Consider the following 26,535-nt stretch of genomic DNA (forward strand, 5'->3'; position numbering starts at 1 on the left):
TCGAGCTCCCATTAAATCTACTAGATTTAAATGTGCGCCTTGGCGCACGACCCCGTGGAGATCATGGCAATAATCATTTTGTATAAATGAGACAAAATAGCTGCCAATATGAGAATAAATTTTTTAGATTTTAATGGAAGCAATTAGGATAAAAATTTGCATAACTACCGAATATCTTACTCTTAGTTATTGGAACCAATATATTCTGTTCTTGTGATGTATGCTGTTTTTTTTTTTTGGATCTCCTGGATCTGGAACTCAATATGTTATGACTAAGAAAGTGAAAAACACACATGACCGTTCAAAATGGAAGCAAAGAAAAAATGGCGAAAGAAACATCCACATAAATTGCACGTCTATTGCAGCACAGGAGACAATTTCCTGCCCGCCTCGTTAACATATTTCAATGAACTTTAACTTAACTACTAAAATCTAATTTCCTACCATAATTCTTAGCATTCTACCTGTACATATAATACAGTGCCATGCTTGTCATGCACACTTCCAAAACTAAAGTAATTACATGAGTTTCAAGGCATCGAAAAGTTAACTCTGACCATATGAATTAACTGTTATAGGGTTCCAGTTTGGGTTTTTGACAAAGATCAACAATCAACGGTCAAATGTAGCTCACATGTTCATCTCATGGGATTGCTGGAGAGTCCATCCATCGGATTTATGCCCTAATGGTATCAACCACTCAGCAACAGAGCATGCTCATGCTCAACATCATACTTGAGCAGCTTGAAACCATAACTAATGAATGATAAGAAGAAAGTGGCAAAGCGCAATAGTAGGCCACTAATGCAAACGCATTAGCATGCCCTCTGTGATGTGAAGCCTATAGAGTTCCACATTCTTGTATCAACAACCACCAGCCAACATAACTACTCGATAAACTAAGATATTAGAAAATACCATCAGCCGAAAATTAACATTGGCATATATTATTTTTCTAAAACCATACATGGGGTTGGAAGAATGCATTGTCTAAAAATATCAGCAGCGTTTTTGGATCACAACAAGCTGAAAAGTGTGAGAAAAGAAAACAACAAATGAAAACTGTTATAATTACCCATTTCAGATCGAAGAGGAAGTTTTTTGTCATATATGCTTGGACATCCTAATGGCATGACTTGGCCAGGACATCGGAACTAAATGTAACATTAACCACTCGCATTCGTTTGTCATGATCAGACCTACAAGAAGACCTTATAGTTGTACTGCAAAGAAAATTGATGCATTAAACATAAGAAAATCATCGAATAAAGCTGAGCTTAAATTTTTGGGGAGTTGAATATGGAAAGCTAAATCATGTATAGAACATGGTTTACAGACATAACTACATGATATACTAAGCTCATCTATTATAGTGCAGTAAAAATAATTTGAGGCCTCCTTGCAATGTTCATCCAGATCATCATCGTTGCTGCAATATGTATATATATATCAAACTAAAACATGGTCACGGCGGAAGATATTATATTCAGAATATATCTGAACCAATGAGAAAAGAGGATACATGTATTTTATAGATTAAAGGTGTTGAAAATCATACATGTGCGAGGGGCAGTGCGGGGCTGGAGGAGGCCAGGTATGGCTGCATGAAGGGAATTGCTGGTGAGAGAGAGAGAGAGAGAGAGGAGGAGGCCAGGTATGGCTGCAGGAAGGGCATTGCTGGTGAGAGAGAGAGAGAGAGAGAGATACATTTGATCCTCCGAGAGAGATGAGACCTAGGATCCTCCGTACCCTCTGCCTCTGCCGCGATGATGACGATGATGATGAATCTGTCTCGGTGGTTCGTGCTCCCCTATGCTGAAGAGCGCGCTACTACTCCCACATACTCGTTGACTCATTTTCAGCAATCACTCAAGCCTGGTCAAAATACAAATATTTAGAGAAACATTTAGCACTGGCATGAAATATTTTTGCTCCTCCTGATTAGATAAATATAAATGGATCACACCAATATAACACAACTGAAACATCAACCATAAAAGAAAATATGCCTGACTGATACGTCTCCAACGTATCGATAATTTCTTATGTTCCATGCCACATTATTGATGTTATCTACATGTTTTATGCACACTTTATGTCATATTCATGCATTTTCTGGAACTAACCTATTAACAAGATGCCGAAGTGCCGATTCTGTTTTTTCTGCTGTTTTTGGTTTCAGAAATCCTAGTAACGAAATATTCTCAGAATTGGACGAAATCAACGCCCAGGGTCCTATTTTTCCACGAAGCTTCCAGAAGTCCGAAGGAGAGACGAAGAGGGGCCACGAGGGGGCCACACCCTAGGGCGGCGCCCCCCCCCCCCCCCTTGGCCGCGCGGCCCTGTGGTGTGGGGCCCTCGTGCCGCCTCTTGACCTGCCCTTCCGCCTACAAATAGCCTCCGTGACGAAACCCCCAGTACCGAGAGCCACGATACGGAAAACCTTCCAGAGACGCCGCCAACACCGATCCCATCTCGGGGGATCCAGGAGATCGCCTCCGGCACCCTGCCGGAGAGGGGAATCATCTCCCGGAGGACTCTACACCGCCATGGTCGCCTCCGGTGTGATGTGTGAGTAGTCTACCCCTGGACTATGGGTCCATAGCAGTAGCTAGATGGTTGTCTTCTCCCCATTGTGCTATCATTGTCGGATCTTGTGAGCTACCTAACATGATCAAGATCATCTATCTGTAATTCTATATGTTGCGTTTGTTGGGATCCGATGAATAGAAAATACTTGTTATGTTGATTATCAAAGTTATACTTATGTGTTGTTTATGATCTTGCATGCTTTCCGTTACTAGTAGATGCTCTGGCCAAGTAGATGCTTGTAACTCCAAGAGGGAGTATTTATGCTCGATAGTGGGTTCATGCCTGCATTGACACCGGGACGATGTGACAAAGTTCTAAGGTTGTGTTGTGCTGTTGCCACTAGGTATAAAACTTTGATTGTATGTCTATGGATGTAGTTGTTGATTACATTACGATCGATTCTTAATGCATTTGTCTGTTGCTTTGCAACTTAATAGTGGAGGGGTTCGGATGATAACCCGAAGGTGGACTTTTTAGGCATAGATGCAGTTGGATGGCGGTCTATGTACTTTGTCGTAATGCCCAATTAAATCTCACTATACTCATCATGATATGTATGTGCATGGTCATGCTCTCTTTATTTGTAAATTGCCCAACTGTAATTTGTTCACCCAACATGCTGTTTGTCTTATGGGAGAGACACCTCTAGTGAACTGTGGACCCGGTCCAATTCTCTTTCTTGAAATACAATCTATCGCAATACTTGTTCTACTGTTTTCTGCAAACAATCATCTTCCACACAATACGGTTAATCCTTTGTTACAGCAAGCCGGTGAGATTGACAACCTCACTGTTTCGTTGGGGCAAAGTACTTTGGTTGTGTTGTGCAGGTTCCACGTTGGCGCCGGAATCCCTGGTGTTGCGCCGCACTACATCCCGCCGCCATCAACCTTCAACGTGCTTCTTGGCTCCTCCTGGTTCGATAAACCTTGGTTTCTTTCTGAGGGAAAACTTGCTGCTGTGCGCATCATACCTTCCTCTTGGGGTTCCCAACGAACGTGTGAGTTACACGCCATCAAGCATATTTTCCGGCGCCGTTGCTCGGGAGATCAAGACACGCTGCAAGGGGAGTCTCCACTTCTCAATCTCTTTACTTTGTTTTTGTCTTGCTTAGTTTTATTTACTACTTTGTTTGCTGCACTAAATCAAAATACAAAAAAATTAGTTGCTAGTTTTACTTTATTTGCTATCTTGTTTGCTATATCGAAAACACAAAAAAAATTAGTTTACTTGCATTTACTTTATCTAGTTTGTTTTATTTACTGTTGCTAAAATGGCCAACGCTGAAAATACTAAGTTGTGTGACTTCACAACCACAAATAATAATGATTTCTTATGCACACCTATTGCTCCACCTGCTACTACAGCAGAATTCTTTGAAATTAAACCTGCTTTACTAAATCTTGTTATGCGAGAGCAATTTTCTGGTGTTAGTTCTGATGATGCTGCTGCCCATCTTAATAATTTTGTTGAACTATGTGAAATGCAAAAATATAAAGATGTAGATGGTGATATTATTAAACTAAAATTGTTCCCTTCCTCATTAAGAGGAAGAGCTAAAGATTGGTTGCTATCTCTGCCTAAGAATAGTATTGATTCATGGACTAAATGCAAGGATGCTTTTATTGGTAGATATTACCCTGCTAAAATTATATCTTTGAGGAGTAGCATAATGAATTTTAAACAATTAGATACTGAACATGTTGCTCAAGCTTGGGAAAGAATGAAATCTTTGGTTAAAAATTGCCCAACCCATGGACTGACTACTTGGATGATCATCCAAACCTTCTATGCAGGACTAAATTTTTCTTCGCGGAATTTATTGGATTCAGCTGCTGGAGGTACCTTTATGTCCATCACTCTTGGTGAAGCAACAAAGCTTCTTGATAATATGATGATCAACTACTCTGAATGGCACACGGAAAGAGCTCCACAAGGTAAGAAGGTAAATTCTGTCGAAGAAACCTCTTCCTTGAGTGATAAGATTGATGCTATTATGTCTATGCTTGCGAGTGGAAGGCCTAATGTTAATAATGTTCCGTTAGCGTCATTGGTTGCTCAAAAAGAATATGTCGATGTGAATTTCATTAAAAATAACAATTACAATGATTCTAGGCCATATCCTGCTAATGGTAATTTTCATGGTAGATATGTTTCGCCTAATGAAGAGAAGATACTAGAAATTGAAAGATCCACTAAGAGCTTTATGCAATCACAATATGAGCAAAATAAATTGTTTACTAAAACATTGAATGAGCAATCTACCTTGTTGAAGAATATAGGGAATCAACTTGAAAATCTGAATAGGGAGATCTCGGGGTTGCAAACTAAACTTGCTAATGCTGAAAACCGAATTTCATACATGTCTGCATCACAATCTTCTTTAATTAATAAAATGGCTGCTAAACCTGAGGATTTAGATGATAAAATTACTACTACAGCAAATGCCATCCAAGTTAGAATTAATGAGAATATAAGATTAATGGCTGAACTGCGTGCTAGGTGGGATAGAGAAGAAAATGAAAAACTAGCTAAAGAGAAGAATGTAGCTAAAGTTTGGACTATTACCACCACTTGCAATGCTAATGCTACACATGTTGCTGCACCTCCTACTAATACTAATAAAAGAATTGGTGTTAGCAATGTTTCCACTTCTAATGCAAAGCGCGAGAAACTGCCTGAAACTGCTAAAACTGCTGAAATTGCCTGTGATAAAGCTGCTGAAATTTTTTCCAATATTGGGGATGATGATCCCATTGCTTTAGATTATAATGGTTTGAATTTTGATGATTGCCACATCTCTGAAGTTATAAAGTTCTTGCAAAAACTTGCTAAAAGTCCTAATGCTAGTGCTATAAATTTGGCTTTCACGCATCATATTACAAATGCTCTCATAAAAGCTAGAGAAGAGAAACTAGAGCGCGAAGCCTCTATTCCTAAAAAGTTAGAGGATGGTTGGGAGCCCATCATTAAGATGAAGGTTAAAGATTTTGATTGTAATGCTTTATGTGATCTTGGTGCAAGTATTTCTGTTATGCCTAAGAAAATTTATAATATGCTTGACTTGCCACCACTGAAAAATTGTTATTTGGATGTTAATCTTGCTGATCATTCTACAAAGAAACCTTTGGGTAAAGTTGATAATGTTCGCATTACCGTTAACAATAATCTTGTTCCCGTTGATTTTGTTGTCTTGGATATTGAATGCAATGCATCTTGTCCCATGATATTGGGAAGACCTTTTCTTCGAACTGTTGGTGCTATCATTGATATGAAGGAAGGTAATATAAAATATCAATTTCCTCTCAAGAAAGGTATGGAACACTTCCCTAGAAAGAGAATGAAGTACCCTTTTGATTCTATTATGAGAACAAATTATGATGTTGACACTTCGTCTCTTGATAATACTTGATACACACTTTCTGCGCCTAGCTGAAAGGCGTTAAAGAAAAGCGCTTATGGGAGACAACCCATGTTTTTACCTACAGTACTTTGTTTTTATTTTTTGTCTTGGAAGTTGTTTACTACTGTAGCAACCTCTCCTTATCTTAGTTTTGTGTTTTGTTGTGTGATGACCCACAAGTATAGGGGGTGTATCGTAGTATCTTCGATAAGTAAGATTGTCGATCCCAACGAGGAGCAGAAGGTGTTGACAAGCAGTTTCGATGAAGGATTCACTGTAAATGCTCACAGACAAGTATTCAGGGGGTTTTGATGTAACAGTTGAATAAAGTACGAGTAAGTAAAGTGCGAGAGTAACAATTGCAGCGAGTGGCCCAATCCTTTTTTGCACAAAGGACAAGCCGGTTTGTTTACTTATAATGACCAAACGTTCTCGAGGACACACGGGATTTTAGTCTAGTGCTTTCGCTACATACGGCTAAATAATCTTCATTGTTATGATAAGTGTTGTGTGGGTGAACCTATGCTAATGTACCGCCCTTCCTAGGACTAATACATACTTGTGATTATACCCCTTGCAAGCATCCGCAACTACAAGAAAGTAATTAAGAATAAATCTAACCACAGCCTTAAACTCTGAGATCCTGCGATCCCTCCTGCATCGATATACCAACGGGGGTTTAGGTTTCTGTCACTCCGGCAACCCTGCAATTAGCAAACGAATACAAGATGCATTCCCCTAGGCCCATAAATGGTGAAGTGTCATGTAGTCGACGTTCACATGACACCACTAGAAGAATAACACCACAACTTAAATATCACACCATTGAATATTACTCAACCATAGTTCACTACTAACATTTAGACTTCACCCATGTCCTCAAGAACTAAACGAACTACTCACGAGACATCATATGGAACATGATCAGAGGTGATATGATGATGAATAACAATCTGAACATAAACTTGGTTCAATGGTTTCACTCAATAGCATCAACAACAAGTAGAGATATTTACCGGGAGAGTTTCCCCTATCAAACAATCAAGATCAAACCCAAATTGCTACGGCGGTGACGGTGTCCAGCGGTGATGACGGCGGTGATGATGGTGGAGATGATGATGATGGTGATGGAGATGATGTCCAGCTTGATGACGGTGACGATGGCATCGATTTCCCCCTCCCGGAGGGAATTTCCCCGGCGGATTCCTGCCAGCCGGAGAGCTCTTTTCTCTCTGGTGTTCTCCGCCCCGCAGAGGCGGCTGTAACTCTTCGTGAGGAACCCTCTGTGGCTTAGGTTTTCGGGACGAAGGATTTCGCGAAGAAAAGGAGGCGAAAGGGGTCGTGGGCCCCCCAAACCACATGGCGGCGCGGCCAGGGCATGGGCCGCGCCGCCCTAGGGTGTGGGCCCACCCTGGGTCCTCCTGGCTCCTCCTTCTGGCTTCCTTCGTCATCTTGAAAAATAGGATTTTTGGTATAATTTCCTTCCACAGTTGATCTTCCGAAATATTGCGTTCTGACGGTGCTTTTTCCCGCAGAATCCTGGCTCCGGTGCTTGATCTCCCAATAATGATGAAACATGCAAAATAGATGAAATAACATAAGTATTGTGTCCCAATATGAAATATATCAATGAATAACAGCAAATTATGATATAAAATAGTGATGCAAATTGGACGTATCAACTCCCCCCAAGCTTAGACTTCGCTTGTCCCCAAGCGAAACTGAGCTCAATAGACAGGACCACATGTTTATGGAGTGAAGAGTCGATAAATAAAATACGGACAAGAAGCATCATATTCATTCACACAAGATATTATAGTAAACAACTTCCTCATATAACTCAACTTGAAACAAGTATAAGGTGATCACAAATAAAGGTGCATAAGAAATCATAATCGGTGATGGCAAACTTCGTTCTTGGTCAGAGAACAATTAACAGATTATATTTATCTCATTGAGCAGCGCTCTCATGTTAAAGTTTATAAGGCACAACTTGCATACTCAATCATAATGGTCTTCTCATGATCATTGATAACTTGCAAAGCTATATTCATTCAGATAAAACTTGTACTAAACAAGGAAGAATAAAAGACATGATGAAGTAAATCACAATATAATGGTTTGATCACAACTACTCAAATGCTTGCTTGAGATGGAGGGAAATAGGTTTACTGACTCAACATAAAGTAAAAGACAGGCCCTTCGCAGAGGGAAGCAGGGATTAAATCATGTGCTAGAGCTTTTTCAGTTTTGAAATCATATAGAGATAATAAAAGTAACATTTTGAGAAGTGTTTGTTGTTGTCAACGACTGGTAGCGGGTACTCTAACCCCCTTGCCAAACAACCTCCAAAGAGCGGCTCCCATATTATTTTCATTTTGTGTGGCACTCCTTCCAACCTTTCTTTCACAAACCATGGCTGACCGAATCCTCGGGTGCCTGCCAACAATCTCATACCATGAAGGAGTGCCTTTTTATTTTGGTTTTATTATGATGATGACACTCCCCCCAACCTTTGCTTACACAAGCCATGGCTAACCGAATCCATCGGGTGCCGTCCATCAATCACATACCATGGAGGAGTGTCTATTTAGTTTGATTAATTTGGGACTGGGAATCCCATTGCCAGCTCTTTTTGCAAAATTATTGGATAAGCGGATGAAGCCACTAGTCCATTGGTGGAAGTTGCCCAACAAGATTGAAAGATAAAACACCACATACTTCCTCATGAGCTATGAAACATTGACACAAATAAGAGATACTAAGTTTTGAATTGTTTAAAGGTAGCACATGAAGTATTTACTTGGAATGGCAGAAAATACCATGTAGTAGGTAGGTATGGTGGACACAAATGACATAGGTTTGGGTTAAGGTTTGGATGCACGAGAAGTATTCCCTCTCAGTACAGGTCTTTGGCTAGCAAGGTTAATTAGCAAGCATAAGAGTTGAGGGAAACAAACAAATATACATATGATAGAAACAATCATGCATCTTCCTTGTAAGCACAAACAATCTTAACTTCAGAATAATAAGCTATGAGCTAACAAGAAAGACAATGAAACATCTACATGTATTTCTCTTTTCTACTTAAACCTCAAAGTGTTGTTGCTATTGACCAATGCTAAGTTTGCCAAAACCAAATAGATTTATTCAATGCTCCCAAAGTGATACCAATACTAACAACAAGGTAAATCATATAATAGAAATTGCAAACTAAAATAAGATGTGCAATATGTAAATGATAAGACTTCTCATTAATATTCCATAACGATAACTCACACCAAGGGATACATAGATAACCAACTAAAGGAGAGATACTTCCAACTGCAACCCATCTTATATGATAACTTCCCTACTCATGATATGACTCTACTTGACAATAAAAGTAAAAGGTAGTGATAATGTGATACCGCGGCACTCCCCCAAGCTTGGAACAAACCAAGGGGATGCCAATACCGATGATGAATTACTCCTTTGGCGATGGTGGTGATGAATTCCTGACAAGCTTCTCAATAAGCTCCTGAAGCTCGTCAATCCTGTATATGAGATTGCGAATCATCTCTGAATTGTGCTCGACGCGGTTAAAGAGTCTATCTGACGGCGAGTCCCAGCTCTTGGAATTATTTCCCCACTCTTCAGCCCTAGGCTCCTTCTCCCCTGCAGTGTTAGAGCGATCTATATCCCACTGGCTAGGCAATGCTGCCTTGGGAGTCCCTTCAATTTGATTATTGAAAATTAGATTGTGGAAGGGGTGATGAGTGCCTGATAAGGATGACTTCGGAGCTAGGTAATGACGTGGAACCGCTCCTCCAGTGCGAATTCTTGCGCTCCTGTTTGCACTAAAAGGGTTGTCCACCACCTTGATGCTTGCGATAGTCGCACGCGGGTGTGCGCGCGAATCTTCCTCCACCTCTTCTTCATCCTCTTCCTTGACGTCCTTGTCTTCTTCTTTCCACCCAAGATCTCGATCATCTTCATCCGGAAACTCCTTGCCCTTGTTCTTGGAGACCATGGTGCTTCTAGACCGAAAACAGATCCTGGCAGAAACAGCTCGAAACAAAACACGTCGAGAACTCGATATACGGACCTCCAGGGGTCCGGGGGATTATATAGTAAAAATTTTCACGACAAACGGAAAGTACCAGATCGAACCAGAGTCGGAAAGGGGCGACGGGGCGGCCAGACCATAGGCCGGCGCGGGCCCAGGTCAGGCCGCGCCGCCCTATGGTGGCACCCCCTCGTGCGTCCTTTCCACTCCGTTTCGAACTCGTAATTTTTCATATTTTCTAAAAACAGCAAAAATATTGTTCGGAAAGTAAATTGCGTACTTTTCATTACCAGTACCGTTACCTATTCAAAGTCGGGTTCTGGCAGACTGTCAATTTGCCCTTTGATGAAAGCTTCCGGTGTTTCCACTTGAATAATATCAACATCAACATTATAGGAATCACCTGAGATATAATGCTTGAGTCTTTGTCCATTCACCACTTGCGTAGCATTGCCTTGGAGAGAGCTAATTTTGATTGCTCCTGAACGATACACCTCCTCGACAACATATGGTCCTTCCCATTTCGAGAGTAATTTCCCTGCAAAGAATCTGAGTCGAGACCGATACAATAGGACTTTATCCCCAATATTAAATTCTCTTTTGATAATCCTTCTATCATGCCATTTTTTAACTTTCTCTTTAAAGAGTTTAGCATTTTCATAAGCTTCACTTCTCCATTCATCTAGAGAACTTAATTACAACAACCTCTTATCACCGGCAAGTTTAGGATCTTTATTTAACTCTCTAACAGCCCAATAAGCTTTGTGCTCTAGTTCTAAAGGTAAATGACAAGCTTTCCCATAAACCATTTTATAAGGTGACATTCCCATGGGATTTTTATAAGCAGTTCTATAAGCCCATAGTGCATCCTTCAATTTACTAGCCCAATTCTTTCTAGTTTTATTAACAGTCTTTTGCAAGATAGATTTAATCTCTCTATTTGATAATTCTACTTGCCCACTAGTTTGAGGATGATAAGCGGAAGCAATTCTATGATTAATACCATATCTAGCAAGAGTCTTTCTAAAACCACCATGAATAAAATGAGAACATCCATCAGTTATAATATATCTAGGAACTCCAAATCTAGGAAAAATAATATCTAAAAGCATTCTTAAAGAGGTCTCACCATCAGCACTTTTTGTAGGTATGGCTTCCACCCATTTAGTAACATAATCAACAGCAACAAGTATATGAGTGTTACCTTCTGAAGACGGAAAAGGTCCCATGAAGTCAAATCCCCAACAATCAAACGGTTCAATAACAAGAGTATAATTCATTGGCATTTCATTGCGTCTGGAGATATTACCAACCCTTTGGCATTCATCACAAGATAAAATAAACTTTCTCGCATCCTTGAAGAGAGTTGGCCAATAAAAACCTGATTGTAGAACCTTTTGCGCGGTTCTTTCTCCGGCGTGATGTCCTCCATAAGCACTACCATGACATTTACTCAATATCTCCTGTTGTTCATATTCGGGAACACATCTTCGCATAATACCATCCACTCCTTCTTTATATAAGTGTGGGTCATCCCAGAAATAATGCCTCAAGTCATAAAAGAATTTCCTCCTTTGCTGAGCTGAAAAGGTTGGAGGCAAGTACTTGGAAACAATAAAGTTAGCATAATCAGCATACCAAGGACTGTCTCGCGAGCTCACCTTTATTACAGCCAATTGTTCATTTTGGAAAACTATCATTACTTGAGAGCAGGATCATAAGCAATATTTTCCAATCTAGACAAATTATCAGCAACAGGATTATCAGCACCTTTCCTATCTACAATATGTAAATCAAATTCTTGCAAAAGAAGTACCCATCTAATAAGTCTCGGCTTAGCATCTTTCTTTGTCATAAGGTATCTAATTGCAGCATGATCAGTATGAATAGTAACTTTTGAATCAACAATATAAGATCTAAATTTATCACAAGCAAAGACTACAGCTAATAATTCCTTTTCAGTTGTAGCATAATTTCTTTGAGCAGCATCAAGAGTTTTACTAGCATAATGAATAACATTCAGTTTTTTATCTACTCGCTGTCCAAGAACAGGCGCCTACAGCAAAATCACTAGCATCACACATAATCTCAAAGGGTAAATTCCAATCAGGAGGTTCAACTATAGGAGCAGTTGTTAAGGCTTTCTTAAGAGTTTCAAAAGCTTCCTTACAATCATCATCAAAAACAAATGGTACATCTTTTTGAAGAAGATTAGTAAGAGGCTTTGAAATCTTGGAGAAGTCTTTAATAAATCTCCTATAAAACCCAGCATGACCAAGAACACTACGAATACCTTTAACATCCCTAGGATAGGGCATCTTCTCAATTGCTTCAACTTTAGCTCTATCAACTTCAATACCTCTCTCAGAAATTTTATGTCCCAATACAATTCCTTCATTAACCATAAAGTGACATTTCTCCCAATTAAGAACAAGGTTAGTTTCTTCACATCTCTGCAAAACTTTATCAAGGTTTCGCAAGCAACTATCAAAAGAATTCCCATAGACGGAAAAATCATCCATGAATACCTCTACAATACTTTCACAAAAACCATGAAAAATAGCAGACATGCATCTTTGAAAAGTAGCAGGAGCATTACATAAACCAAAAGGCATGCGTCTATAAGCATAAGTTCCATAGGGACAGGTAAAGGTGGTTTTCTCTTGATCTTTAGCTTTAACCGCAATTTGTGAAAACCCAGAATAACCATCAAGAAAGCAAAAATGAGTATTTTTAGACAATCTTTCTAGCATTTGATCAATAAATGGTAAAGGGTAATGATCTTTCTTAGTAACTTTATTAACTTTTCGAAAATCAATGCACATTCTATACCCTACAACTACTCTTTGAGGAATGAGCTCATCATTATCATTAGGCACAACAGTCATACCTCCTTTCTTGGGAACGCAGCACGGGACTAACCCATCTACTATCAGCAATAGGATATATAATACCAGCTTCAAGAAGTCGTAATACCTCATTCCTTACCACTTCCTTCATCTTTGGAATTAGACGACGCTGATGTTCAACAACAGGCTTTGCATCATCTTCCATATTAATAGCATGTTGGCAAATAGAAGGAGAAATCCCTTTCAAATCATCAAGAGTGTAGCCAATAGCGCCTCGGTGCTTCTTCAATATTTCCAATAACCTTTCTTCTTCAATCTCTGAAAGCTTAGAACTAATAATAACAGGATATATTTTCTTATCATCAACATGAGCATATTTAAGATTATCAGGCAATGGTTTTAAATCAAAGACAGGATCTTCCTTTGGTGGCGGTGTTGTACCCAAATCTTCCACCGGTAAATCATGCTTGAGAATAGGTTGGCGGAGAAAAATTTCCTCAAGCTCATCTCTTTCTTTCCTAAAAACTTCACTCTCGCTATCCTCCAAATGTTGCTGCAAAGGATTGTTAGGAACAAGAACAATAGATGCACACTGCTCCATTTTAAAATCATTACTAGGCAAATCAGCTTTATAAGGAGTTTTAGTAAATTTAGAGAAGTTAAACTCATAAGATTCACCAGCAAATTTAGTCAAAATTTTCTCTTTCTTGCAATCTATAATAGCTCCACAAGTATTTAGAAAAGGTCTACCAAAAATAATAGGATAATAATCACTAGCAGCAGAACCAAGTACCAAAAAGTCAGCAGGATATTTAATCTTACCGCATAAAACTTCCACATCTCGAACAATACCAATTGGAGAAATAGTTTCTCTATTAGCCAGCTGAATAACCACATCAATATCTTCAAGTTCACAAGAATCAATTTCGTGCATAATCTCCGTGTAAAGCTCATAAGGAATAGCACTAACGCTTGCACCAATATCACATAATCCATAATAACAATGATCACCAATTTTAACAGATAGCATAGGAACACTAGCTTGTTTGGGTTTATTAGGATGTGAAACAATATTAGAAGCATCTTCACAAAAAATAATATGACCATCCTCCACATTTTCAGTCACAAGATCTTTAACTATTGCAACAGCAGGTTCAACTTTTATTTGTTCTTCAGGTTCTACAGGTTTCTTTTCACTTTTATGAACCGCACTATTTATAACAGAATACTCCTTCATTTTAGCAGGGAAAGGAGTTTTTTCAATATAAGCTTCAGGAATAACATGATCAGCAGTTTCAACTACAACGCATTTATTAATAGATGAATCAATTTTATCTTTATAAGGTTCATGATACTTATCAAAATTCTTCTTTGGCAATTCATAATGAGAGGCAAAAGCTTTATAAAGATTTACAGCAACTTGAGAATCAAGACCATATGTAGCACTCATATTACGAAATTTATCAAGATTCCATAAAAGCTTCAATGCATTTATAATCATAAATTATACCTGATTCTCTATCCTTGTCATTCTCCCAACCTTCAAAAGATTTTCTTGGATTCGATCAAGAAGGTCCCTTTTAAACTCTTCTTTGTTGCGTGTAAATGATCCAGAACAAGAAGTATCCAGCAAGGTTTTGTCTTGAAAAGAAAGTCTTGCATAGAAATTATCAATAATAACATTACCAGGAAGCTCATGAATGGGGCATTTGAGCATTAAAGACTTCAATCTCCCAAGCTTGGGCAATACTCTCTCCATCATGAGGCCAAAAATTATATATGCGATTCCGATCCTTATGAATTTCACTTGGAGGATAGAACTTAGAATAAAACCGGGGCACAATATCATTCCATTCAAGAGAATCCCCATTATCCAGTAATTTATACCAATGCGCCGCCTTACCAGACAGCGATAAAGAGAATAGTTTCTTCCTCACTTCATCCATAGCAATACCTGCACATTTGAATAAACCGCATAATTCATGCAAAAACAGTAAATGATCACCGGGATGGACAGTTCCATCCCCTTCATAGCGGTTATCCATAACACGATCAATAATTTTCATAGGTATTTTATATGGTATCACTTCCTCACCTGGCGCCTCATCCACTACCGTTGCAGTAGTAGTAGATTTCCCAAATAGAAATTGAAGAGAAGATCTCTCCATAATGACTTATAGCGACGAGCGAGAAATAAAATCAGCACAAACAGTAAAGGTTTTCCTTACCAATTCCACTTACCAATAGCGCTTCACTCCCCGGCAACGGCGCCAGAAAATAGTCTTGATGACCCACAAGTATAGGGGGTGTATCGTAGTATCTTCGATAAGTAAGAATGTCGATCCCAACGAGGAGCGAAGGTGTTGACAAGCGGTTTCGATGAAGGATTCACTGTAAATGCTCACAGACAAGTATTCAGGGGGGTTTGATGTAACAGTTGAATAAAGTACGAGTAAGTAAAGTGCGAGAGTAACAATTGCAGCGAGTGGCCCAATCCTTTTTAGCACAAAGGACAAGCCGGTTTGTTTACTTATAATGACCAAACGTTCTCGAGGACACACGGGATTTTAGTCTAGTGCTTTCGCTACATACGGCTAAATAATCTTCATTGTTATGATAAGTGTTGTGTGGGTGAACCTATGCTAATGTACCGCCCTTCCTAGGACTAATACATACTTGTGATTATACCCCTTGCAAGCATCCGCAACTACAAGAAAGTAATTAAGAATAAATCTAACCACAGCCTTAAACTCTGAGATCCTGCGATCCCTCCTGCATCGATATACCAACGGGGGTTTAGGTTTCTGTCACTCCGGCAACCCCGCAATTAGCAAACGAATACAAGATGCATTCCCCTAGGCCCATAAATGGTGAAGTGTCATGTAGTCGACGTTCACATGACACCACTAGAAGAATAACACCACAACTTAAATATCACACCATTGAATATTACTCAACCATAGTTCACTACTAACATTTAGACTTCACCCATGTCCTCAAGAACTAAACGAACTACTCACGAGACATCATATGGAACATGATCAGAGGTGATATGATGATGAATAACAATCTGAACATAAACTTGGTTCAATGGTTTCACTCAATAGCATCAACAACAAGTAGAGATCGATACCGGGAGAGTTTCCCCTATCAAACAATCAAGATCAAACCCAAATTGCTACGGCGGTGACGGTGTCCAGCGGTGATGACGGCGGTGATGATGGTGGAGATGATGATGATGGTGATGGAGATGATGTCCAGCTTGATGACGGTGACGATGGCGTCGATTTCCCCCTCCCGGAGGGAATTTCCCCGGCGGATTCCTGCCAGCCGGAGAGCTCTTTTCTCTCTGGTGTTCTCCGCCCCGCAGAGGCGGCTGTAACTCTTCGTGAGGAACCCTCTGTGGCTTAGGTTTTCGGGACGAAGGATTTCGCGAAGAAAAGGAGGCGAAAGGGGTCGTGGGCCCCCCAAACCACATGGCGGCGCGGCCAGGGCATGGGCCGCGCCGCCCTAGGGTGTGGGCCCACCCTGGGTCCTCCTGGCTCCTCCTTCTGGCTTCCTTCGTCATCTTGAAAAATAGGATTTTTGGTATAATTTCCTTCCACAGTTGATCTTCCGAAATATTGCGTTCTGACGGTGCTTTTTCCCGTAGAATCCTGGCTCCGGTGCTTGATCTCCCAATAATGATGAAACATGCAAAATAGATGAAATAACATAAGTATTGTGTCCCAATATGAAATATATCAATGAATAACAGCAAATTATGATATAAAATAGTGATGCAAATTGGACGTATCATTGTGCCAAGTTAAGCCGTTGATAGAAAAGTAAGTACTAGATTTGGATTACTGCACAGTTCCAGATTTCTTTGCTGTCACGAATCTGGGTCCACCTCCCTGTAGGTAACTCAGAAAATTAAGCCAATTTACGTGCATGATCCTCAGATATGTATGCAACTTTCATTCAATTTGAGCATTTTCATTTGAGCAAGTCTGGTGCCATTTTAAAATTCGTCAATACGAACTGTTCTGTTTTGACAGATTCTGCCTTTTATTTCGCATTGCCTCTTTTGCTATGTTGGATGAATTTCTTTGATCCACTAATGTCCAGTAGCATTATGCAATGTCCAGAAGTGTTAAGAATGATTGTGTCACCTCTGAATATGTTAATTTATATTGTGCACTAACCCTCTAATGAGTTGTTTCGAGTTTGGTGTGGAGGAAGTTTTCAAGGATCAAGAGAGGAGTATGATGCAACATGATCAAGGAGAGTGAAAGCTCTAAGCTTGGGGATGCCCCGGTGGTTCACCCCTGCATATATTAAGAAGACTCAAGCGTCTAAGCTTGGGGATGCCCAAGGCATCCCCTTCTTCATCGACAACATTATCAGGTTCCTCCCCTGAAACTATATTTTTATTCCATCACATCTTATGTGCTTTTTCTTGGAGCGTCGGTTTGTTTTTGTTTTTGTTTTGTTTGAATAAAATGGATCCTAGCATTCACTTTATGGGAGAGAGACACGCTCCGCTGTAGCATATGGATAAGTATGTCCTTAGCTTCTACTCATAGTATTCATGGCGAAGTTTCTCCTTCGTTAAATTGTTATATGGTTGGAATTGGAAAATGATACATGTAGTAATTGCTATTAATGTCTTGGGTAATGTGATACTTGGCAATTGTTGTGCTCATGTTTAAGCTCTTGCATCATATGCTTTGCACCCATTAATGAAGAAATACATAGAGCATGCTAAATTGGTTTGCATATTTGGTTTCTCTAAGGTCTAGATAATTTCTAGTATTGAGTTTGAACAACAAGGAAGACGGTGTAGAGTCTTATAATGTTTACAATATGTCTTTTATGTGAGTTTTGCTGCACCAGTTCATCCTTGTGTTTGTTTCATATAAGCCTTGCTAGCCTAAACCTTGTATCGAGAGGGAATACTTCTCATGCATCCAAAATACTTGAGCCAACCACTATGCCATTTGTGTCCACCATACCTACCTACTACATGGTATTTTCTGCCATTCCAAAGTAAATTGCTTGAGTGCTACCTTTAAAATTCCATCATTCACCTTTGCAATATATAGCTCATGGGACAAATAGCTTAAAAACTATTGTGGTATTGAATATGTAATTATGCACTTTATCTCTTATTAAGTTGCTTGTTGTGCGATAACCATGTTTACTGGGGACGCCTTCAACTATTCATTGTTGAATTTCATGTGAGTTGCTATGCATGTCCGTCTTGTCTGAAGTAAGAGAGATCTACCACCTTATGGTTAAGCATGCATATTGTTAGAGAAGAACATTGGGCCGCTAACTAAAGCCATGATCCATGGTGGAAGTTTCAGTTTTGGACATATATCCTCAATCTCAAATGAGAAAATTATTAATTGTTGTTACATGCTTATGCATAAAAGAGGAGTCCATTATCTGTTGTCTATGTTGTCCCGGTATGGATGTCTAAGTTGAAGAATAATCAATAGCGAGAAATCCAATGCGAGCTTTCTCCTTAGACCTTTGTACAGGCGGCATAGAGGTACCCCTTTGTGACACTTGGTAAAAACATGTGCATTGTGATGATCCGGTAGTCCAAGCTAATTAGGACAAGGTGCGGGCACTATTAGTACACTATGCATGAGGCTTGCAACTTATAAGATATAATTTACATGATGCATATGCTTTATTACTACCGTTGACAAAATTGTTTCATGTTTTCAAAATCAAAGCTCTAGCACAAATATAGCAATCGATGCTTTTCCTCTGTGAGGACCATTCTTTTACTTTCAATGTTGAGTCAGTTCACCTATTTCTCTCCACCTCAAGAAGCAAACACTTGTGTGAACTGTGCATTGATTCCTACATACTTGCTTATTGCACTTATTATATTACTCTATGTTGACAATATCCATGAGATATACATGTTACAAGTTGAAAGCAACCGCTGAAACTTAATCTTCTTTTGTGTTGCTTCAATACCTTTACTTTGAATTATTGCTTTATGAGTTAACTCTTATGCAAGACTTATTGATGCTTGTCTTGAAGTGCTATTCATGAAAAGTCTTTGCTTTATGATTCACTTGTTTACTCATGTCATATACATTGTTTTGATCGCTGCATTCACTACATATGCTTTACAAATAGTATGATCAAGATTATGATGGCATGTCACTCCGAAATTATACGTGTTATCGTTTTACCTGCTCGGGACGAGCAGAACTAAGCTTGGGGATGCTGATACGTCTCCGACGTATCGATAATTTCTTATGTTCCATGCCACATTATTGATGTTATCTACATGTTTTATGCACACTTTATGTTATATTCGTGCATTTTCTGGAACTAACCTATTAACAAGATGCCGAAGTGCCGATTCTTTGTTTCTGCTGTTTTTGGTTTCAGAAATCCTAGTAACGAAATATTCTCGGAATTGGACGAAATCAACGCCCAGGGTCCTATTTTTCCACGAAGCTTCCAGAAGTCCGAAGGAGAGACGAAGAGGGGCCACGAGGGGGCCACACCCTAGGGCGGCGCGGCCCCCCCTTGGCCGCGCGGCCTGTGGTGTGGGGCCCTCGTGCCGCCTCTTGACCTGCCCTTCCGCCTACAAATAGCCTCCGTGACGAAACCCCCAGTACCGAGAGCCACGATACGGAAAACCTTCCAGAGACGTCGCCAACGCCGATCCCATCTCGGGGGATCCAGGAGATCGCCTCCGGCACCCTGCCGGAGAGGGGAATCATCTCCCGGAGGACTCTACACCGCCATGGTCGCCTCCGGTGTGATGTGTGAGTAGTCTACCCCTGGACTATGGGTCCATAGCAGTAGCTAGATGGTTGTCTTCTCCCCATTGTGCTATCATTGTCGGATCTTGTGAGCTGCCTAACATGATCAAGATCATCTATCTGTAATTCTATATGTTGCGTTTGTTGGGATCCGATGAATAGAGAATACTTGTTATGTTGATTATCAAAGTTATACTTATGTGTTGTTTATGATCTTGCATGCTTTCCGTTACTAGTAGATGCTCTGGCCAAGTAGATGCTTGTAACTCCAAGAGGGAGTATTTATGCTCGATAGTGGGTTCATGCCTGCATTGACACAGGACGATGTGAGAAAGTTCTAAGGTTGTGTTGTGCTGTTGCCACTAGGGATAAAACATTGATGCTATGTCTAAGGATGTAGTTGTCGATTACATTACGCACCATACTTAATGCAATTGTCTGTTGCTTTGCAACTTAATACTGGAGGGGGTTCGGATGATAACCTGAAGGTGGACTTTTTAGGCATAGATGCAGTTGGATGGCGGTCTATGTACTTTGTCGTAATGCCCAATTAAATCTCACTATACTCATCATGATATGTATGTGCATGGTCATGCTCTCTTTATTTGTCAATTGCCCAACTGTAATTTGTTCACCCAACATGCTGTTTGTCTTATGGGAGAGACACCTCTAGTGAACTGTGGACCCCGGTCCAATTCTCTTTACTGAAATACAATCTATTGCAATACTTGTTCTACTGTTTTCTGCAAACAATCATCTTCCACACAATACGGTTAATCCTTTGTTACAGCAAGCCGGTGAGATTGACAACCTCACTGTTTCGTTGGGGCAAAGTACTTTGGTTGTGTTGTGCAGGTTCCACGTTGGCGCCGGAATCCCTGGTGTTGCGCCGCACTACATCCCGCCGCCATCAACCTTCAACGTGCTTCTTGGCTCCTCCTGGTTCGATAAACCTTGGTTTCTTTCTGAGGGAAAACTTGCTGCTGTGCGCATCATACCTTCCTCTTGGGGTTCCCAACGAACGTGTGAGTTACACGCCATCACTGACTTCTGAACCAGGCAAGCATTAAAATAAATGATAAGAATATGTACCTCCTAGAAACAAGGGCATGTTGGAGCATGGTGACATTATCCCTGGCTGTGAAATTGTTGGCTCAGTTCTCCCTTAAATGTTCTACATATCCACTGGGAAGTCATGCATGCACTGCAATGAAAGAAATTTATACAACAAGGGTTAGTGCATTCAAAATGTTGAGATTGAAATAAATCCAATTCATCCATGCAATGTAATTTAGTTTCCTAGATCTGCAGATTTATTTCGTTATCGTGGATCGCAGTTAAAGAGCACTAAATCTAACGCCTATAGTTGAGTTGCATGGGTTAGAACCACCTGTTAATAAACTGCAACATAAGGCATGACTTTCGAATGCATGGAGAGTAAGAGGCTACGAACAAACTGTTTTGGTTTATATAAATGATTCGTACAAAAAGGGGAGAAATGGGCAACCAAGTTTCTTCAATTGCATTGGAAAGTGTCCAACTTTCTACATATGTACATTATAGGATGGAACTACCGGTATTAGTTTCTAGTTCTTATTATATATAAAACTCTCTTGTGGGAGGCAACAAACAAAGAGAAGAGTGAAAAGGAAAGTACAAATCTATTCAGAATGGTAGCAGGAGAAATAATCATTTTTCTTATCTTCATTAAAGATAAACCTAAAAAATGGAATAGGTGTAAGGACAAGAAATGAGATTTATATTGTCAAAACATGTGTAATGCAAACTGAACATTAAATCATAAAGCATAAGAAGGATAATTCCGGGAGCTTTCTTCACAAAAAGAGATATGCTAAAATTCTTTTCAAGCACCTTGTAAGCACAGACAAAAACGGATCTTGACAAACATTTTCCCCGTACATTTGAGAGAGAGAGAGAACCTGATGGTCTTCTTTGAAGAAGGCATGTTGTGCCTCTGCCGGGTGTCCTAGGTGACAACAAATAGGCAGAGCAGGCCACGAAGTCGAAAGGAAGAGCTCCAGACGGGCACCAGAAGCTCCTCTGGGCAACGGTTAGGCCACTCCGCTTGCTCATGCTGGTTGAGGAGGTCGAGGACGACCGTGATGGTCAAGGACAGGTCGGGGACGATGGCCTTGACCCAGTCGCGCCGCCGCCTCCTTCCTCCAGTACACGCACCTGCTCCGCCCCTTCGCGCCCACCTTCTTCCACACCCCGCTGGAGGCTGGCGGCAGATGCTTAGTTATTTAGTGGCGCACGATCCTGTGCAACTCATGTATTGGTGGAAAAATGTCAATATTATTCTTATAGTCCTAATAATAAAAGAAGAGCAAAGCAGTGGTAAACCAGGAATATACATTTTTTTTCTTAGAAAACACACCACATGACAGAACACACTAAATAACTAAGCAACAGGTAGTAGCATTAGCCAAAAGCATTCACATACGAAAGGCCCAGTGGAGATGCAAAGACAACTGTTGCATCATATGTAGATGGTCACAGAAAAGGGAGGAACACTATCCTCAGATCCCGGTACGTATATAACAGGAAGCAAACAACTACTAATGGTTTGTGTCACCTCTCCTCTCAGCAACACTACTAAAAAGCAAACCAAGAAGTAATCAGCGCTAAATCGCAACCTATGGCAAGCAGATGATAAGCCATACAGATCTAACAACTTTCTCACGTAAGAAACCCAAACCATCTGTAGGCATAAGTATACCGAACAGCACATGCGAAGAGATATGCAGATCATTTCAAATATCGTAACCGTTTCTAAGTCAAGTCTTCTTCTTTTTGCATTATACCGTCCGCGAGAGCTTTCAGCTGCCTATGCCTATGAATGATTAACACAATATTTGAATCAGCATAGGTCACAAAAGCGTATCGCATATACTAAATATATCAAAGTTTTCCTCGCCACAAAGAACAGCGGCAAAATCACAGGCTTGTGAAATCAAAGATCTACAAAATCAGTTAGCCAAAATTCATACAGATTGATTACACACCCAAGAGTGTGCGGATTGCGGAAATGAATTAGCAAGCCTAATTCTGAAAATACAATTGCAACCGGAAATGCTGATACACTATGTACAGCCTAGAAACATGTAAAAAAAAAGTTACAGTTCAGTGAGAAGGCACACACCACGCCATTTTAAGAGTTGGATACAGAACATCAAAAACTGCAGTAAATGGTTCCTTAATCCAACTACAAAAATGGTAAAGTAATCTGCCAAAACTTTTATACAGACTATTTTTAACCAGAACGAATGAAATGAGATTGTGTGAAATACATGTACAAACAAGAGGATACTTTTTACCTAAAGGAGAGGATGAATATTTGGTACAGCTGAAAAGATACACATTATCCTGGATTCACCGTAACCTTGAGAACAACGACACCACCATAAAGTTCTGTTAGTCATTCATGTATGTGTTCCTAATCACATTCAGAAGAACTTTGCTCAGTTGAACATCGGATCTGTTAAAATGAAAATTTACAGAGATAAGGTGTAACCTGCTTACTCTCTCCAATTGCTTTATTATCTCTAGCTGCATCAAAGATGTGTCATCATTATATTCCGTAACTGACATGCATTTCCATTCAACCACATAAATATTGATGCAAAGAGAGTGAACACTGAACAACATATGCAACTTCGTATAACACATATTTGAGCATTTATGAAAGTTAGCTCTAAGATGAATTAGCTTATAAGCATCGATTTAGTCGATTTAGACAGTTTCTAAAAGGTCCATGCCAACAATAAAATTAGCAGTGTCACTTTTATGACAAAGAACAACATTACTCACGCAACTTGAACGTCACTGTCCCTACAAGCCTACAAAGAGCCAACACAAACCACCTTTTTAATTAGAAATAGAGATGCAGATTCAAGCTTTCACAATTTATACTTTTTAGGAAGCTGGTATTTGTTGTGCTATTGAGAAGTCTAGTTTCGCAAGGCCTGGAAAAAATGCAATTTAGAACCAACAAAATGCTTTCCAAGTTCAAAGCACCGAGCATATGATCAGGCTTAAAGTTCAAGATGCATTCCAAGTTCTTTAGTTATGACCAAATCCCAGGAAAGTGTAAAATTTAAAACCAATGTCAATGCAATTATCTGATAACTATATAAGGATATAGCTAGGGGTAATATCTATTTGGAATTGACTTGCTTAAGCCTGTATAAGGACAACAATATCCTATAAGCTGGAATTCTCTATCCAAAATCAGGAGCTCTCACCTCACTAACCTACTTTCCATCTTGAATAAGCTAAAGAGATTATATCAAATATTAGGCACAAGGAAAAAAAGATATTCAGCACTGACCATAGCCTGCACGAAGCTTGCTAAAATTATGGTGCTTGATGCTTCAATGTCTACGTGTTAAGCAACAATAGGTATTCTGTTTCTATTTAAGAAAAAATATGGGTTGATATTTAGCAATGGATGAGTCCATAACAAACTGGAATCCAATATGAATAACACAAGCAGCTACCTTGTAATCCAATAAGAACCAATGGTCAATCATGTATTAAGAAGAGGTGTAAAGAAGAGAAGCAAGCTTACATGAATAAAACAATGGGATTTCCTGTAGAACAGAAGGCTCGACATGTCAGACAATATACCATTGGCACCCTTGTCATATGACCTGCAATTTAAAGTATTAAATTTCAGGTATGCGCACTCCCTCTAGGTATAAGATACATCTCAGATACATTTTCTTATTGTTGTTTTGCTTCAATGTCTTTCCCTACCTGAATAGAGCTGCAAGGGTCATGTACACCTTCCTAAATAGTTTTGCCACTGTTAGTTGTAAAATAACAGGAACCCTTTATCCACCTTACAAATCAAAATGAGCTTGTTTTAAAAAATTAAAAGCGGTAACAAATTGCCATTGCGTGACAAAATAAATTAAGAAATTTAACTGTAGGTTAGGTAAATGAAAATTTCGCATTTTCGTAGAGCTAATTGAGTGATGTCAAGAAAGAATGACTGCAGATGCAATGGAATTTGTATGGCACCCTGTGACCAATTACAAAATAGTGGAGAAAATGCTTTCGCCAAATTTCCAAATATGAAATACTTTATATAAATATTTGGAGTACATGCATTAATAAATCAGAGCTGCTCCTTCTACATAATCTTAGTTGGATAATTTTTCAAACAAGATAACTCAAAAGACAGAAGAAAAATGCCAAGAAATTCATACCATGTTGACCAAAACAGGTGCGGATATAGCCACAATGCTGGCACAATATAATGGCCATCACTAAAAATCCCAAGGACCATACAATCTTGCATCAATTAAATCGAATCCACGATCCATCAAACACTTCAGTATTGTACCATCAAAGCTGAGTTTAAGTTCTGAAGGTATAAGAAATAAATACTTAAACTTGCGTTGCCAATGCTAGCATGTCATCGACCTTGTCGAGAGTGCCATTCCTGGACAAAACAAATAAGGATTTTATTTTATTTTATGAATCATACACCTTACTGAGAAAAAGAAAATAAAACAGTTGGAACCTTTTATAACTCAAAACCAGCCTACTGCCATAGTATTTGGTGATGAAGTATATTTCAATACAAAAATATAACCTGTGAGAACAGAGTGGTATGCTTGGATGCAGAAGGGCACATACTAAATCCATGTTCAGATGAGAAACACCAAACCGTGACCAAAAAAGAAGGAAATATTAATCCCAATCCATGAATTCATCGTATATATGGACCAAACAAAGTGGAGTTGGACAAATCTCATGATGTGCCATCAATAACAGAATAATAGTAGAAGAAGCTCGTGTGCACCTTGAAACTGCTCGCCACCATCCAGCGTCATGTCAAAACACCAAGGAATAAATAATGCACATATGGACTGAAGTATATATGCTGAAACAAAAAAAAATTATTCCTAAGGGCATCAATCAGTTCTGTAGAGGAGGAGGATGACCAGGAACTACAATGGAATACCAAGTCTTGGAACGCACTGAGCTATTTTTATGCAAAAAAAATTATGCAAAATCTTGGAACGCACTAGAGCTATTTTTTTACAGAGAGAAGAACGAAATTATTGAGCAATCAATAGAGTAAAGATATGAAATAGATCAATCTTGCCCTGCATGAATTATGTCAAACACCTTCCCAGCATACATAAAATAGAATCTGAGTAAAAGGAGATGACAAACGAGAGAGGATCCATGGGGCTTCTCATGGAGAGAGATGCCTGAGATGTACGTGCTCCACCGCCCTGCCCTGGCGAGCGCTGCTGGTCCTCGCACGGTGGGGGCGCAAGCGGCGGCCTGCGGCTCACCCCGGCGGCTCGTGCTCTGCGAGAGCGAGGCGGCGGCACTGCAGCCAGCTCGGCCGCCGGAGCTCCACCTGCGGCAAGGATGCCTCCTTCCCGCGCGACGACGCGCACATCAGGAGCCGTGGATGGCGGCGGCCTCCCGTGCTCCTCCCCACGGGCTGGCCAAAAAGGGGAGCTGCTGGGTGGGGTTGAAGACGGGGCAAGGGAGAAGGAGAAGGGCGGGGCGACCAGGGAGGCGCAGCGGTGCCGTCGGACGCAGAAGGAGAAGAAGGCAAGGGGATTAGGGAGGAGGAGCGTGTGAGGCGATTGAGAGGCCTAGCGCCGGCCCGTCTCTGGCCGCGCGCGGCGCCTCGCGTCGACTGTGCAGGATGGACGAGGCGCTGCTCGCCTGCTCCTGGTCATGGCGACGGCGGAAGGGGAAGGACGACGACGGGGAGCGGGAGCGACGGCTGCGGGAGCGGGAGAGGCGGCGGCTGCTGGATTGGGGAAGATTGGGATAGGGCACGACGCGCCAACGCCGGGCCGCGTG

General features: G+C 40.3%; 1 long non-coding RNA gene across 5 annotated transcripts; it reads right to left on the reverse strand.

Moving 5' to 3' along the window:
- Window positions 1-1,243: 1,243 nt before the first annotated feature.
- LOC127294540 (uncharacterized) lies at window positions 1,244-26,535 on the reverse strand. 5 transcript variants are annotated; one of them, XR_007846732.2, is made up of 10 exons: window positions 24,909-26,535; window positions 24,454-24,538; window positions 24,266-24,347; window positions 23,210-23,244; window positions 23,013-23,131; window positions 21,615-21,954; window positions 20,767-20,878; window positions 1,708-1,875; window positions 1,559-1,600; window positions 1,244-1,429 (listed from the first exon to the last, which is right to left on the reverse strand). It is a non-coding gene; the product is annotated as an uncharacterized lncRNA (long non-coding RNA). The 5 variants fall into 5 exon arrangements; XR_007846730.2 differs by having other exon boundaries at window positions 1,244-1,875; window positions 24,909-25,144; window positions 25,508-26,535; XR_007846729.2 differs by having other exon boundaries at window positions 1,244-1,600.

Source organism: Lolium perenne, chromosome 5 (genome assembly GCF_019359855.2).
Source record: "Lolium perenne isolate Kyuss_39 chromosome 5, Kyuss_2.0, whole genome shotgun sequence".
Taxonomy (NCBI): domain Eukaryota; kingdom Viridiplantae; phylum Streptophyta; class Magnoliopsida; order Poales; family Poaceae; genus Lolium; species Lolium perenne.